Consider the following 16072-nt stretch of genomic DNA (forward strand, 5'->3'; position numbering starts at 1 on the left):
AGAGCTCCTGGTTCCAATTGCAAAGGTCAAGACACCCAGCTGTTTGAGAGCAGAAGCGGGGCCATCGACACTGTCAAAAGACTTTCCACCACTTAGCAATATTAGGACCTGTGGAACTCCTTCCAGGCGCCTGCTTCCGGCAGAGGCCGTGAAAACATTATCCCTCAAGTACTGGAGAGCTGCTCCAGTGTTGAGGGGTTTTCCGCCTTTGTGTCTCAAACCTCTGACACCGTCAAGGATTTCGCCTTTTGTCGTGTACGTGTTCAGATAGAACTGGACGGTTGGATCACTGCTGTACTGAACTACTGAGACGCGGTCTTTGTTGTCATCCACACTCACTGTCTCTACTACTCTTTGGACAAAGTCTCGCATAGCTGGGAATCCAGTTCCTGTATCATCAGATCCATCCAACAAGAACACAACATCCCTTCCCGATGGCTGTTTCTCCACTAGGGAATATAAGATTTGAGACATGTTAAGGTTCATGTGTCAAACGTTTCCCTCGTCAAAGTCTGATGATGAAAGTTAACCTGAATGTTTATGACTAACTCTATCATAGCTGGCACAACTGTTTTGTTAAAGTGCTACTGGCTGACCTGAACCTAGGGAATAGCACTTTAGTATGTTACAATTTGCATCCTACCATGATCTTGGAAAGTAAAAATCAGTCACTTTCTTACCAGTTACTGTTGGTGTCATGGGCGTGGCCCTCACTAGCACTTTGCTCATTTCAGAGAAGAGCTGCTCTTGCACACTGGGGAGGTCAGTAAACTCAGACACGGATAAAGCGAGATTAGGGTCAGATGATATCTTTCGCAGCTCTCTAATGTCAGAGCTCTTTGATCCAATGCCAATCACAAAGATGCCCTGCTGTTTGAGAGCAGAGGCTGGGGTATCTACATTGTCAAAAGACCTTCCACCATTTAGAAGGATCAACATCTGCGGTACACCTTGCAGGTGCCTACTCCCGGAGGATTTTGTAAAGATGTTCTCCCTGACGTACTGGAGGGCTGCCCCGGTGTTGAGGGGTCTCCCTCCTCTGTGTCTCAGCCCTCTGACCGAATCCACAATGTCCTCTCTTGTGGTGTATGTATTCAGATAGAAATGGACCTCTGCATCTCTGCTGTACTGGACCACAGAGACACGGTCTTTGTTTTCTCCCACATTGAGTTTCTCCACCACTCTCTCAACAAAATTACGCATGGCAGGGAAGCCAGTCCCTGTGCCATCAGAACCATCCAGAAGGAATACAATATCCTTTTTGGCCGTGTCCACTGAGAAAAGACAGGAAGAAAAAAAATGAAATAGTTTCCCAAACCTATGCTTGTGAACTACTCATCATCATGTGGTGGAGTATCTTTTTATTTTTCTGTATTACTTTTTTTTTCCCGAAAGCACCTAGCACTGGCTACTCAGATTTTAGACAGCAGTAAAGCAGACCCCACCTCTCTCAAATGCACACATGGAAGCTACAAACGTGTCACACTTAATTTCTTTCCCTCAGTGTGAGTGAAAAAAGTCAGGTAGCCCTACAGGCAAGAGACCATGCTACTTAACATACCAAGAACAGTTGGTGACTCTGGGATGATGTCAGTTACCACAGCCTCCACGGAGGACTGAAGTTGCTGTTGGACACTGGGAAGGTCAGTGAATTCAGACACAGATAGAGTGTAACTGGGATCCTGGGTTATCTTCTGTAATTCTCTGCTATCAGAGCTCCTGGTTCCAATTGCAAAGGTCAAGACACCCAGCTGTTTGAGAGCAGAAGCGGGGCCATCGAAACTGTCAAAAGACTTTCCACCACTTAGCAATATTAGGACCTGTGGAACTCCTTCCAGGCGCCTGCTTCCGCAGAGGCCGTGAAAACATTATCCTCAAGTACTGGAGAGCTGCTCCAGTGTTGAGGGGTTTTCCGCCTTTGTGTCTCAAACCTCTGACACCGTCAAGGATTTCGCTTTTTGTCGTGTATGTGTTCAGATAGAACTGGACGGTTGGATCACTGCTGTACTGAACCACTGAGACCCGGTCTTTGTTGTCATCCACACTCAGTGTCTCTACTACTCTTTGGACAAAGTCTCGCATAGCTGGGAATCCAGTTCCTGTATCATCAGATCCATCCAACAAGAACACAACATCCCTTCCCGATGGCTGTTTCTCCACTAGGGAATATAAGATTTGAGACATGTTAAGGTTCATGTGTCAAATGTTTCCTCACAAAGTCTGATGATGAAAGTTAACCTGAATGTTTATGACTAACTCTATCATAGCTGGCACAACTGTTTTGTTAAAGTGCTACTGGCTGACCTGAACCTAGGGAATAGCACTTTAGTACGTTACAATTTGCATCCTACCATGATCTTGGAAAGTAAAAATCAGTCACTTTCTTACCAGTTACTGTTGGTGTCATGGGCGTGGCCCTCACTAGCACTTTGCTCATTTCAGAGAAGAGCTGCTCTTGCACACTGGGGAGGTCAGTAAACTCAGACACGGATAAAGCGAGATTAGGGTCAGATGATATCTTTCGCAGCTCTCTAATGTCAGAGCTCTTTGATCCAATGCCAATCACAAAGATGCCCTGCTGTTTGAGAGCAGAGGCTGGGGTATCTACATTGTCAAAAGACCTTCCACCATTTAGAAGGATCAACATCTGCGGTACACCTTGCAGGTGCCTACTCGGAGGATTTTGTAAAGATGTTCTCCCTGACGTACTGGAGGGCTGCCCGGTGTTGAGGGGTCTCCTCCTCTGTGTCTCAGCCCTCTGACCGAATCCACAATGTCCTCTCTTGTGGTGTATGTATTCAGATAGAAATGGACCTCTGCATCTCTGCTGTACTGGACCACAGAGACACGGTCTTTGTTTTCTCCCACATTGAGTTTCTCCACCACTCTCTCAACAAAATTACGCATGGCAGGGAAGCCAGTCCCTGTGCCATCAGAACCATCCAGAAGGAATACAATATCCTTTTTGGCCGTGTCCACTGAGAAAAGACAGGAAGAAAAAAAATGAAATAGTTTCCCAAACCTATGCTTGTGAACTACTCATCATCATGTGGTGGATTATCTTTTTATTTTTCTGTATTACTTTTTTTTCCCGAAAGCACCTAGCACTGGCTACTCAGATTTTAGACAGCAGTAAAGCAGACCCCACCTCTCTCAAATGCACACATGGAAGCTACAAACGTGTCACACTTCATTTCTTTCCCTCAGTGTGAGTGAAAAAAGTCAGGTAGCCCTACAGGCAAGAGACCATGCTACTTAACATACCAAGAACAGTTGGTGACTCTGGGATGATGTCAGTTACCACAGCCTCCACGGAGGACTGAAGTTGCTGTTGGACACTGGGAAGGTCAGTGAATTCAGACACAGATAGAGTGTAACTGGGATCTTGGGTTATCTTCTGTAATTCTCTGCTATCAGAGCTCCTGGTTCCAATTGCAAAGGTCAAGACACCCAGCTGTTTGAGAGCAGAAGCGGGGCCATCGACACTGTCAAAAGACTTTCCACCACTTAGCAATATTAGGACCTGTGGAACTCCTTCCAGGCGCCTGCTTCCGCAGAGGCCGTGAAAACATTATCCTCAAGTACTGGAGAGCTGCTCCAGTGTTGAGGGGTTTTCCGCCTTTGTGTCTCAATCCTCTGACACCGTCAAGGATTTCGCCTTTTGTCGTGTACGTGTTCAGATAGAACTGGACGGTTGGATCACTGCTGTACTGAACCACTGAGACCCGGTCTTTGTTGTCATCCACACTCACTGTCTCTACTACTCTTTGGACAAAGTCTCGCATAGCTGGGAATCCCGTTCCAGTACCATCAGATCCATCCAACAAGAACACAACATCCCTTCCCGATGGCTGTTTCTCCACTAGGGAATATAAGATTTGAGACATGTTAAGGTTCATGTGTCAAACGTTTCCCTCGTCAAAGTCTGATGATGAAAGTTAACCTGAATGTTTATGACTAACTCTATCATAGCTGGCACAACTGTTTTGTTAAAGTGCTACTGGCTGACCTGAACCTAGGGAATAGCACTTTAGTGCGTTACAATTTGCATCCTACCATGATCTTGGAAAGTAAAAATAAGTCACTTTCTTACCAGTTACTGTTGGTGTCATGGGCGTGGCCCTCACTAGCACTTTGCTCATTTCAGAGAAGAGCTGCTCTTGCACACTGGGGAGGTCAGTAAACTCAGACACGGATAAAGCGAGATTAGGGTCAGATGATATCTTTCGCAGCTCTCTAATGTCAGAGCTCTTTGATCCAATGCCAATCACAAAGATGCCCTGCTGTTTGAGAGCAGAGGCTGGGGTATCTACATTGTCAAAAGACCTTCCACCATTTAGAAGGATCAACATCTGCGGTACACCTTGCAGGTGCCTACTCCCGGAGGATTTTGTAAAGATGTTCTCCCTGACGTACTGGAGGGCTGCCCCGGTGTTGAGGGGTCTCCCTCCTCTGTGTCTCAGCCCTCTGACCGAATCCACAATGTCCTCTCTTGTGGTGTATGTATTCAGATAGAAATGGACCTCTGCATCTCTGCTGTACTGGACCACAGAGACACGGTCTTTGTTTTCTCCCACATTGAGTTTCTCCACCACTCTCTCAACAAAATTACGCATGGCAGGGAAGCCAGTCCCTGTGCCATCAGAACCATCCAGAAGGAATACAATATCCTTTTTGGCCGTGTCCACTGAGAAAAGACAGGAAGAAAAAAAATGAAATAGTTTCCCAAACCTATGCTTGTGAACTACTCATCATCATGTGGTGGAGTATCTTTTTATTTTTCTGTATTACTTTTTTTTTCCCGAAAGCACCTAGCACTGGCTACTCAGATTTTAGACAGCAGTAAAGCAGACCCCACCTCTCTCAAATGCACACATGGAAGCTACAAACGTGTCACACTTCATTTCTTTCCCTCAGTGTGAGTGAAAAAAGTCAGGTAGCCCTACAGGCAAGAGACCATGCTACTTAACATACCAAGAACAGTTGGTGACTCTGGAGTGATGTCAGTTACCACAGCCTCCACGGAGGACTGAAGTTGCTGTTGGACACTGGGAAGGTCAGTGAATTCAGACACAGATAGAGTGTAACTGGGATCTTGGGTTATCTTCTGTAATTCTCTGCTATCAGAGCTCCTGGTTCCAATTGCAAAGGTCAAGACACCCAGCTGTTTGAGAGCAGAAGCGGGGCCATCGACACTGTCAAAAGACTTTCCACCACTTAGCAATATTAGGACCTGTGGAACTCCTTCCAGGCGCCTGCTTCCGGCAGAGGCCGTGAAAACATTATCCCTCAAGTACTGGAGAGCTGCTCCAGTGTTGAGGGGTTTTCCGCCTTTGTGTCTCAAACCTCTGACACCGTCAAGGATTTCGCCTTTTGTCGTGTACGTGTTCAGATAGAACTGGACGGTTGGATCACTGCTGTACTGAACTACTGAGACGCGGTCTTTGTTGTCATCCACACTCACTGTCTCTACTACTCTTTGGACAAAGTCTCGCATAGCTGGGAATCCCGTTCCAGTACCATCAGATCCATCCAACAAGAACACAACATCCCTTCCCGATGGCTGTTTCTCCACTAGGGAATATAAGATTTCAGACATGTTAAGGTTCATGTGTCAAACGTTTCCCTCGTCAAATTCTGATGATGAAAGTTAACCTGAATGTTTATGACTAACTCTATCATAGCTGGCACAACTGTTTTGTTAAAGTGCTACTGGCTGACCTGAACCTAGGGAATAGCACTTTAGTACGTTACAATTTGCATCCTACCATGATCTTGGAAAGTAAAAATCCGTCACTTTCTTACCAGTTACTGTTGGTGTCATGGGCGTGGCCCTCACTAGCACTTTGCTCATTTCAGAGAAGAGCTGCTCTTGCACACTGGGGAGGTCAGTAAACTCAGACACGGATAAAGCGAGATTAGGTTCAGATGATATCTTCTTCAGCTCTCTAATGTCAGAGCTCCTTGATCCAATGCCAATCACAAAGATGCCCTGCTGTTTGAGAGCAGAGGCTGGGGTATCTACATTGTCAAAAGACCTTCCACCATTTAGAATTATCAACATCTGTGGAACACCTTGCAGGTACCTACTCCCGGAGGATTTTGTAAAGATGTTCTCCCTGACGTACTGGAGGGCTGCCCCGGTGTTGAGGGGTCTACCTCCTCTGTGTCTCAGCCCTCTGACCGAATCCACAATGTCCTCTCTTGTGGTGTATGTATTCAGATAAAAATGGACCTCTGCATCTCTGCTGTACTGGACCACAGAGACACGGTCTTTGTTTTCTCCCACATTGAGTTTCTCCACCACTCTCTCAACAAAATTACGCATGGCACGGAAGCCAGTCCCTGTGCCATCAGAACCATCCAGAAGGAATACAATATCCTTTTTGGCCGTGTCCACTGAGAAAAGACAGGAAGAAAAAAAATAAAATAGTTTCCCAAACCTATGCTTGTGAACTACTCATCATCATGTGGTGGAGTATCTTTTTAATTTTGTGTATTATTTTTTATCCTAAAAGCAACTAGCACTGGATACTCAGATTTTAGACAGCAGTAAAGCAGACCCCACCTCTCTTCAAATGCACACATGGGAGATACCAACGTAACACTTAATTTTTTTCCCTCAGTGTAAGTGAAAGAAGTCAGGTAGCCATACAGGAAAAGGGCCATGCTACTCAACATACCAAGTACAGTTGGTGACTCTAGGGTGATGTCAGTTACAACAGCCTCCATGGAGGACTGAAGTTGCTGTTGGACACTGGGAAGGTCAGTGAATTCAGACACAGATAGAGTGTAACTGGGATCCTGGGTTATCTTCTGTAATTCTCTGCTATCAGAGCTCCTGGTTCCAATTGCAAAGGTCAAGACACCCAGCTGTTTGAGAGCAGAAGCGGGGCCATCGACACTGTCAAAAGACTTTCCACCACATAGCATTATTAGGACCTGTGGAACTCCTTCCAGGTGCCTGCTTCCGGCAGAGGTCGTGAAAACATTATCCCTCAAGTACTGGAGAGCTGCTCCAGTGTTGAGGGGTCTTCCGCCTTTGTGTCTCAAACCTCTGACACTGTCAAGGATCTCGCCTTTTGTCGTGTACGTGTTCAGATAGAACTGGACAGTTGGATCTCTGCTGTACTGAACCACTGAGACGCGGTCTTTGTTGTCATCCACACTCAGTGTCTCTAGTACTCTTTGGACAAAGTCTCGCATAGCTGGGAATCCCGTTCCAGTACCATCAGATCCATCCAACAAGAACACAACATCGCTTCCCGATGGCTGTTTCTCCACTAGGGAATATAAGTTTTGAGAAATGTTAAGCTTCATGAGTCAAACGTTTCCCTCGTCAAAGTCTGATGATGAAAGTCAACCTGAATGTTGATGACCAACTCTATCATAGCTGGGACAACTGTTTTGTCTAAGTGTTACTGGCTGACCTGAACTTATTGAATAGCACTTTAGTACATTACAATTTACATCCTACCATGATCTTGGAAAGTAAAAATCAGTCACTTTCTTACCAGTTACTGTTGGTGTCATAGGCGTGGCCCTCACTAGGACTTTGCTCATTTCAGAAAAGAGCTGCTCTTGCACACTGGGGAGGTCAGTAAACTCAGACACGGATAAAGCGAGATTAGGGTCAGATGATATCTTCCGCAGCTCTCTAATGTCAGAGCTCCTTGATCCAATGCCAATCACAAAGATGCCCTGCTGTTTGAGAGCAGAGGCTTGGGCATCGACACTGTCAAAAGACTTTCCACCACTTAGCAATATTAGGACCTGTGGAACTCCTTCTAGGCGCCTGCTTCCGGCAGAGGCCTTGAAAACATTATCCCTCAAGTACTGGAGAGTTGCTCCAGTGTTGAGGGGTCTTCCACCTTTGTGTCTCAATCCTCTGACACTGTCAAGGATCTTGCCTTTTGACGTGTACGTGTTCAGATAGAACTGCACAGTCGGACCTCTGCTGTACTGAACCACTGAGACCCGGTCTTTGTTGTCATCCACACTTAGTATCTCTACTACACTTTGGACAAAGTCTCGCATAGCTGGGAATTCAGTTCTAGTACCATCAGATCCATCCAACAAGAACACAACATCCCTTCCCGATGGCTGTTTCTCCACTAGGGAATATAAGATTTGAGATATTTTAAGTTTCATGCATCAAACGTTTCCCTTGCGAAAATCTGACCTCAGTATTTACTACTTACTCTATCATAGCTCGCACAACTGTTTTGTCAAAGTAGCGCTGGTTAACCTGAGCTTCGTGAAATAGAATTTAGTAAGGTTCACTTGTAAAGGTATTTACCCATTAATTTTAGTTGCATCAGTTTTAATTTGGATGTTACCATGAGACAGTAGTAAGTTTGCAAAAATTGTACGAAGCAAATTTAATCCACATTTTACTGTTTTCGTGTGTGAACAAATGTTTCTGACAAATTTTCATAAACTGTATTGTGTTTTCTGTTTCCACACAGAAGAACTGAAAATTGACTTGATGTTTATTTTGCAAAGCAGTGACCATTCCTGTATTTGTGGTCCTATGTCAGTAACATGTGACCCTACTCCAGCCACCCTTAGCACGTTTAACCCCAACAGCACACATTAAAAATAAGAACTATTATGTTAAACAGTATTTGAATTGCTGATGTCCCTTTGTAACAAATATAATGAATCAGTGTTAAATAATAATTATAACTGAATAATTACATCTTCAATCTGACAACAAACCATTTTCATTTACTCAAAGATTGATTTAAAATGCTTTTAAATTTTTTTTTTTTTTTTGTCATAATTCTAAATTCTGTCTTCCACAATTTACTTTTCATCTGCTTTTCCTTGTACTGTTTTATTTTCTTCAGCACCAATAGGTTGTTTTCTTTAATTTAATTCTGTAACCAAAGTGAAACACAGTAAACACCACATAAATCAAACAATGCTCAAATGAAAATAGTCTGGTGAAACCCATCATGACATAGTGATGTGGCAGTTATGGGTAAATACCAACTCTGTTTGCTCTGACTGCTTACATCCAGTAGCTCTGTTTTTATCACCCTAAGAAGTGTTTCTTCTTTCGGCAGGCTGCTTCAGTACCGTCATCAGCTGCCTGATCTTCTGCTGTTTATTCAGTTTTCTCAACAACTTTGAGCCTGACATTATTATAAAGAATTGTCTTTTGTTGTAGAAGGTATAATCTGCTAGCATAGGTGTACAAGTAGTACAGTGGCTGAGCAAATGTGAGAATTTTGCCTGCTGTTGTTAGACTGTTGTGTACTGTAATAGCACATGAATTACTCTCTCTGCATATTTGTAATGCAAGTAAAGGTTTGCTCTAACTCTGACATAAATATTATTGAGTCAAGGAAAAGTGTAATCCACACTCACTTTCTGTTAGGGATGGGAGGATGGACATCTAAACTACCAATACTAGGTCTTGTTCTAAGTATGGATACTAGAAAAAAAACAGAGCATGCACTCTTTGCTTTTCTGCTGCTGTTGTGTGCATCTCCACAGTGATCACCTCCTTAGTTCAGACAAATTTACACATTAAACAGTTGTTTTTTACATTCACAAATGGTCCTATGTTGAATTAGGGTTTCATACAGCAGAATTGGTCTCTGTGTAAATATTGGTGATTCTGGCTCTGGTATTGACCACCTCCACTCTGCATATCAGAGTAACAGACACAAATAATATCCTATAGTGAGCATTAGTGTGGACTAAATGAGATAATGTTAAAAATAGCAAACAGTTTCATTAACATGTATTAGAAAAACCTTTGCAAAAAGCTGTGCACAAACAAAATCATGCACTTATACAATATCTATACAACTATTCTTACCTATCATTTCTGTTTTTGAAATTTCATTTTTCAATTTTTCTTCTGAAATGGCAGCAAGAACTTGCTCTTTTATATTTGGAAGTTCAGCCATTTCAGAGACTGATAAACTGTAACTTGGGGCATTTGATATCTTCTCCATTTCCTTGTGGTCAGAGGTTTTGGTTCCAATAGTTAATATTGTGACACTGCTTTCTTTTAGAGAAGCAACAGGCAAATCCACAGTGTCATTTGATGGTCCACTACTTAAAACAACAAGAATTTGTGGCACATTTTCTGTGTATCTGCTCCCCGAGGTAGCTGTGAACACATTTTCTTTAACATATTTTAGAGCTGCACCCATTTTGAGAGGTCTTCCGCCTTTGTGTGAGAGCCTTCTGACAGCTGTTAGGACATCTTCCTTCCTCATGAATGAATTTAAAAAGAAATTGGCTAGGGCCAGATTGCTGAACTGAATCACAGCAACTCTGTCTTTTTTCGGTCCAATGTCCAATCCTTCTATTACTTTGTACAGAAAGTCTTGTATGGCTGAAAATGCATTTCTGGTATTATCTGATCCATCCAAAAGAAAAACTATGTCTCTTTCTTTCTGATCCCTTTGAGCTGTTAATGAAAATAAATGTGACAGTTGAAAATAGATTTATGATGTTAATCACAATCATCATAAATATTTTCAGAATCAGCAGGGTAATTTCCTTAAATAATTATTCAAATAATCTAAATTCTTACCTGCTTTTGTTTCCTCCTTAACTCCCACTTGAGTAAGATGACGCATCAAACTTTGTTGAATACGAGGGAGGTTTACAAAGTCAGGGACTAAGTAAACATAATTTGGGTCAGAGGAAATTACTTGCATCTCAGCTGAATTTGACATTCTCGATCCAACTGCAAATGTGACAACCCCTGCAGCCTTTAGCATACTTGCTGGGCCTCGTGGAGAATCTCTAGATCTTGCATCAGCCAATATGACAAGTATCTGCTTGGCACCTTCACGATGTCGACCTCCGGCATTTGAAACAAATACATTGTCCCTCACGAACTGCAGTGCTGCTCCAATATATTGTGGCCTTCCGCCTTTTGGTTTTAGGCTTGCGACATGCTTAAGAACACTATCTCTTGTGTCGTAAGTATTCAGATTGAAACTGAGTTCAGCATTGTTGCTATACTGTACAATAGCGACTTTATCTTTTCCTTTTTCCAAGTCAAAGCTGTAAACCATTTTTGCAACAAATTCACGTATAGCAGAGAATCTACTCCTGACATCATCAGATCCATCAATGAGAAAGACAATGTCTCTATTCATGCTGGAGCTTGAACCTAGAAAAGTCCACAATCATGTAAATATTGTTAGTTAAGAATATATATATATTCATTAGAAATAAAATAAGGTCAAATTAATTTATATTTTTTTCACTCACCTACACCAGGGCTGACAGTGCCTTTGTGAGATGCAATGGCTGAGAGCAACTGTTCTTTCACAAGAGGAAAGTCAGACTTGTCCTTGATAAAATACTCTGCTCTAGGACTGTGTGCTAATTGCTCCATCTCCAGTCTATCTGCATTCTTAACACCAACACCGAAAAGGGAAATTCCAGCCCCTCTCAGTCTGTCCACTGGACCTAAGACATCATCTTCAGACTTTCTCCCACTTAAAAGAATCAGTATCTGTGGGACTCCCTGCTGAGCTCTGCTTCCAGATGAAGCAGTGAACACATTGTTCTTCACATAATCAAGGGCTACACCAGTGTTAACGGTGAACCCTCCTTTCAGTTTTACATTGCTCAAATGACTCATGACATTGTCTTTCAGTGAGTATGTGTTCAGGAGAAAATCAGTAGTGGGCTCTGTGCTGTACTGAATCAAAGCAACTTGTACTTTGCTCGGACCAATTTCTATTTGCTTTACAAATTCTCTGACAAAATCCAAAATTTGTCTTTCACTTGCTCGCATTTCATCAGATCCATCAAGGAGAAAAACAATATCGGCACTCTGAAGTTCTAATTCTGCAATTGTGGAAGTGTCTGAAATGGATACAAACAAACATTTTACAAAACCAACATCTTTGCATAAACAGAAAAAATGTTTATATACCCGTGGTACAGAATCATACAACTATTATGTCCACATAGACGGCATCTCTAAAATGTTAAAATGCAAATAATTGTTCGACTTCTTACCAATAACAGTTGTAAATTCAGTTTTTTCTTGAGTGCCCCTCAGTGTTGCTTCCACAGATGGATGTATGCTTTGCAGATTGTTAAAGTTTGTTACATAAAAATAATGTGCTGGTGTGAAAGAGATGGTTTGCATTTCCAAGGTATCAGCATTCTTTGTTCCGATACTAAAAGTCTTTATTCCATTTTCTTTGAGTGACTGTGCTGGTCCTCTGACATCATCCCCTGATCGACCACCACTAAAAACATACAGATACTGAGAGACTGATTCTGCATGTCTGCCTCCAACTGAAGCAGCAAAGACATTGTCTCTGACAAACGCCAGTGCTTTGCCAATATTTAGGGGTCTTCCAAACTTATGTCTCATTGTTCTAACGGAACTGAGCACATCATTCTTGGATGAATAGGAATTCAAGTAGAAATTGACTGTGGCATCACGGCTGTATTGAACCACAGCCACTTGGTCTCTGTTCTCCCCTAGATTTAAACTTTCAACAATTTTTTCTATGAAGCCTCGTATCTCTTCAAAGCCATTTCTTGAGTCATATGATCCATCAATAAGAAACACTACATCATTTTTCATAGAATCTGTAACAAAAATAAACAAAGGCAATGTGATTTTCTGCTTGTAACATGTAGGAAGCTACAATGACAGTCAACTATAATTCTCCATTCTTTTCTTTTTTTTACTAAATAATGTTTTTAGTGAAAAGGTAACAACATTATATCTTACCAAAACCCTTTGTGGGAGCAGATTGCTCTATATGGTGGGACGCATCTCTTAACAATGACAATACATCCTGTGTAGCAAGAGGAAGTTCCTCATAATCAGTAATAGAGAGAGCATAATTAGGTTCATGAGATATTGTCTGTAGCTCTAGGGTGTCAGCATCCATTGTACCAAGGGCAATTGAGATGACGCCAATCTCTTTCAGCATTCTGACCGGGGTTCTTATGTCATCTCCAGATCTTCCACCACTCACTAATATGAGTATCTGTGGAACTCCCTCCAGGAGTCTACTCCCTGACACGGAAGTAAATACATGGTCTCTCACATACTGGAGAGCAGCTCCAATGTTGTGAGGATTACCTCCTTTGTGACTCAAATTTCTTACTGCATCAAGGACATCATCCTGTGTCGAGTAACGTCTCAAGTTAAAATTAATTTCTGCCATGTTACTGTACTGAACCACAGCCACATGATCTTTGTTTGCATCAATGTTTAGGTCTGCCACCACTCTCTGCACAAAGTCTTTAATATCTGGCAATCTGTGCTGAGAATCATCAGAACCATCAAGCAAAAATACAACATCTCTTCTGCTGGGATCTGTAATCACACAAGCATTTAAACAAATTGGTTGATGATGAAATTTTGCGTTGAAAAGTGTGTTATTCCTGCAAATGTTCAATAATCCTGTGTGCACAATTTGCTCCGCTATTTTAGCAGACCATTTTTGTTGACCCAGCCCACAACCCTGGAAAAGAACAGTGAACCTCTGCTTGACGGAATTTGACCGTACCACCGAAACAACATGGAGGAAATCGTAGAAGTTATAATGACCAAAATGCGAAGCTTGGATTGTGTAGCTCAGTTGTCATTATTACTGAAATAGTCCGAAACTGGTGAATTTCAAATATTTATGTGATCATGAGTGGCAAAGCCCCCTAATAATGGTAGGTTTGAAAAAAATGCAAGGGTTTGAAAAATAAATGGCAACTTACATGTGAATCATCTTTCCGTAAGTATAAAACATTATATAATTTTAAAAAAGTGAGAAAAAAATTCTTTTGTCTAAATAAAAAAAAAAAAATGTGTTTACAAAGGGACTGTCATAATCCACTTCACAATCTACCGTATCTGATGGCAAATGGATCCCACAGCCACAAAGGGGCACCAGTCTGTTATTGTCCATCATTCACCCTCAAATGAAATGAATGATTACTGGTTTACGTTAATCTAACAATGCGTGAAGTTGTGCACACAGTGTAAGACCTTATCACAACAGTCTTACCATATGATGCTGGTTTGATAGTAGGGGTTTCACCCTTCTTTGTGGCAGAAAATATTTGTTGTTCAATGCCTGAAAGATCACTGGAATCTGCTACAAAGAAAGCACGACTGGCTTCCTGTGAAATGGACTGAATCTCGAGGACATCCGCATTCTTTGTTCCCACCACAAATATCATCACACCAATTCCTTTCAAGTTTTCTACAGCATTTCTGACATCATCACTGGACCGTCCACCAGTTAAAACAAGCAAAATCTGAGGGACACCCTGTTGATGCCTACTTCCAGAAGAGGCTGTAAAAACATTATCCATGACGTACTGGAGGGCTGCACCAGTATTGAGGGGTCTGCCTCCTTTATGCTTTAGGCTTCGCACATTGTCCACAACATTCTGCTGGCGTTTGTATGTGTTCAGAAAAAATTCAACAGAAGGTTCCCTGCTGTACTGCACCACTGAAATGCGATCGTTGCTGTCATCCACACTGAGTTTCTCCACCATTCTCTCAACAAAGCCAAGCACTGCCTGAAATTCATTTTGCATTTCATCTGAAGAATCCAGTAAAAATACAATATCCCGTTGAATGGATTCAGTTTGATCTGGAGAACCTTTCACAGACACAAGGATGATGCTCAGTTAGAGTTAGAGTTAGAGTTATACATTAAGTTATTCAGGATAGATAGATAGATAGATAGATAGATAGATAGATAGATAGATAGATAGATAGATAGATAGATAGATAGATAGATAGATAGATAGATCGATAGCCTTACCTAATACCTTCTGTGGTTTTAATCTTGGCTGTCGTCGAGGCACCCTTTTCACAAATGACACAAGCTGTTGATGGATGCTCCCAATATCATCAAACCGAAGCACAGAGAAAGCATAGGAGGGGTTATGTGCAATCATTTGGAGCTCGAGTGTGTCTGCATTTCTTATACCAACACAGAATGGAACAACTTTGTCCTGTTTTAGAGCCACAGCTGCACTTGCAACATCATCTTGAGATCTTCCACCACTCAAAAGAATCAATATCTGAGGGACACCATCTTGATGCCGACTCCCTGAGGAGTCAGCAAAAGCATTATTCCTCACATACTCCAGAGCTGCCCCAGTGTTGAGGGGTCTGCCCCCTTTATGGTTCAATTCTTGGAGAGCGTTAAGAACATCTTGTTTTTCCGTGTAGTTGTTTAAACTGAAATGTGTCTGTGGATCTCTGCTATACTGGACCACAGAAACACGGTCTTTGTTCTCACCAACACTGAGTGTTTCTACCACTCTTTGGACAAAACTTTTCATTGCTGGGAAGCCACTCCGAGTGTCATCTGACCCATCCAATAGAAACACTATGTCTCTTTGAGAGGACTCTAATTCAACTAGAAAAGAACAGGAAAACCTTGTTTAATAATCAGACATGTAATACATAAGCTGAAATATATTATGGTGCAATCATTACATATTATCATGGTTGAAAAAGCCATAAGAGTAATTGTAATTCAAACTAATTAATGCAATAAATAAGGTGTTAGATGCCAGGACATTTAAAAAAAACTGGTAACTTAAGAAGTTGACGAACATGGAGAAAGCTAAAAGATAAGAAGCATTTTCCTCTTTCACAAATGAAAGATGGGGAAAGCTGAGAAAAAGATTTAAGTCTTCTTTAACTCTAAATATTTAGTCAATGATGTGATTATCATTGGCTCAAGGAAGAGCTTAAGAATAATACAAAGAAACGACATTTGCTGATGTGAGGCTGTCAAGAAAGATTGTTCAAGGTACATGAAGAAAAGGAATGAGAGCCAAACAAGAAACAGCATAACCAAGAAACTGTGTCTAGCCAGTTGAGACAGTTTGAGGACCATGAAACTGATTGACTGACATTCTTCAGAAGATGATGCAGTTTCATTGCAGTACAAACTATGAAAGACCTGTACTAAAACATAAGCAGGGAGTCTGATTCAACTACGAATTAGGGACACTTCTTACCTACAACAGTAGGAGGCTTGATTTGTATTTCCAATCGGACAAATGTAGCTATCTCTGGCTGAATGGACAAAAGTTC

The 16072-nt window shown here is 41.9% G+C and overlaps 1 protein-coding gene across 3 annotated transcripts in view; it reads right to left on the minus strand.

Annotated features, from left to right (window-relative positions):
* Positions 1-16072, minus strand: part of LOC120801312 (collagen alpha-3(VI) chain-like) — an 82461-nt gene that overhangs the window by 48302 nt on the left and 18087 nt on the right. The gene's annotated exons all lie outside the window — the stretch shown is intronic.

The sequence above is a fragment of the Xiphias gladius genome, chromosome 16 (genome assembly GCF_016859285.1).
Source record: "Xiphias gladius isolate SHS-SW01 ecotype Sanya breed wild chromosome 16, ASM1685928v1, whole genome shotgun sequence".
Taxonomy (NCBI): Eukaryota; Metazoa; Chordata; class Actinopteri; order Istiophoriformes; family Xiphiidae; genus Xiphias; species Xiphias gladius.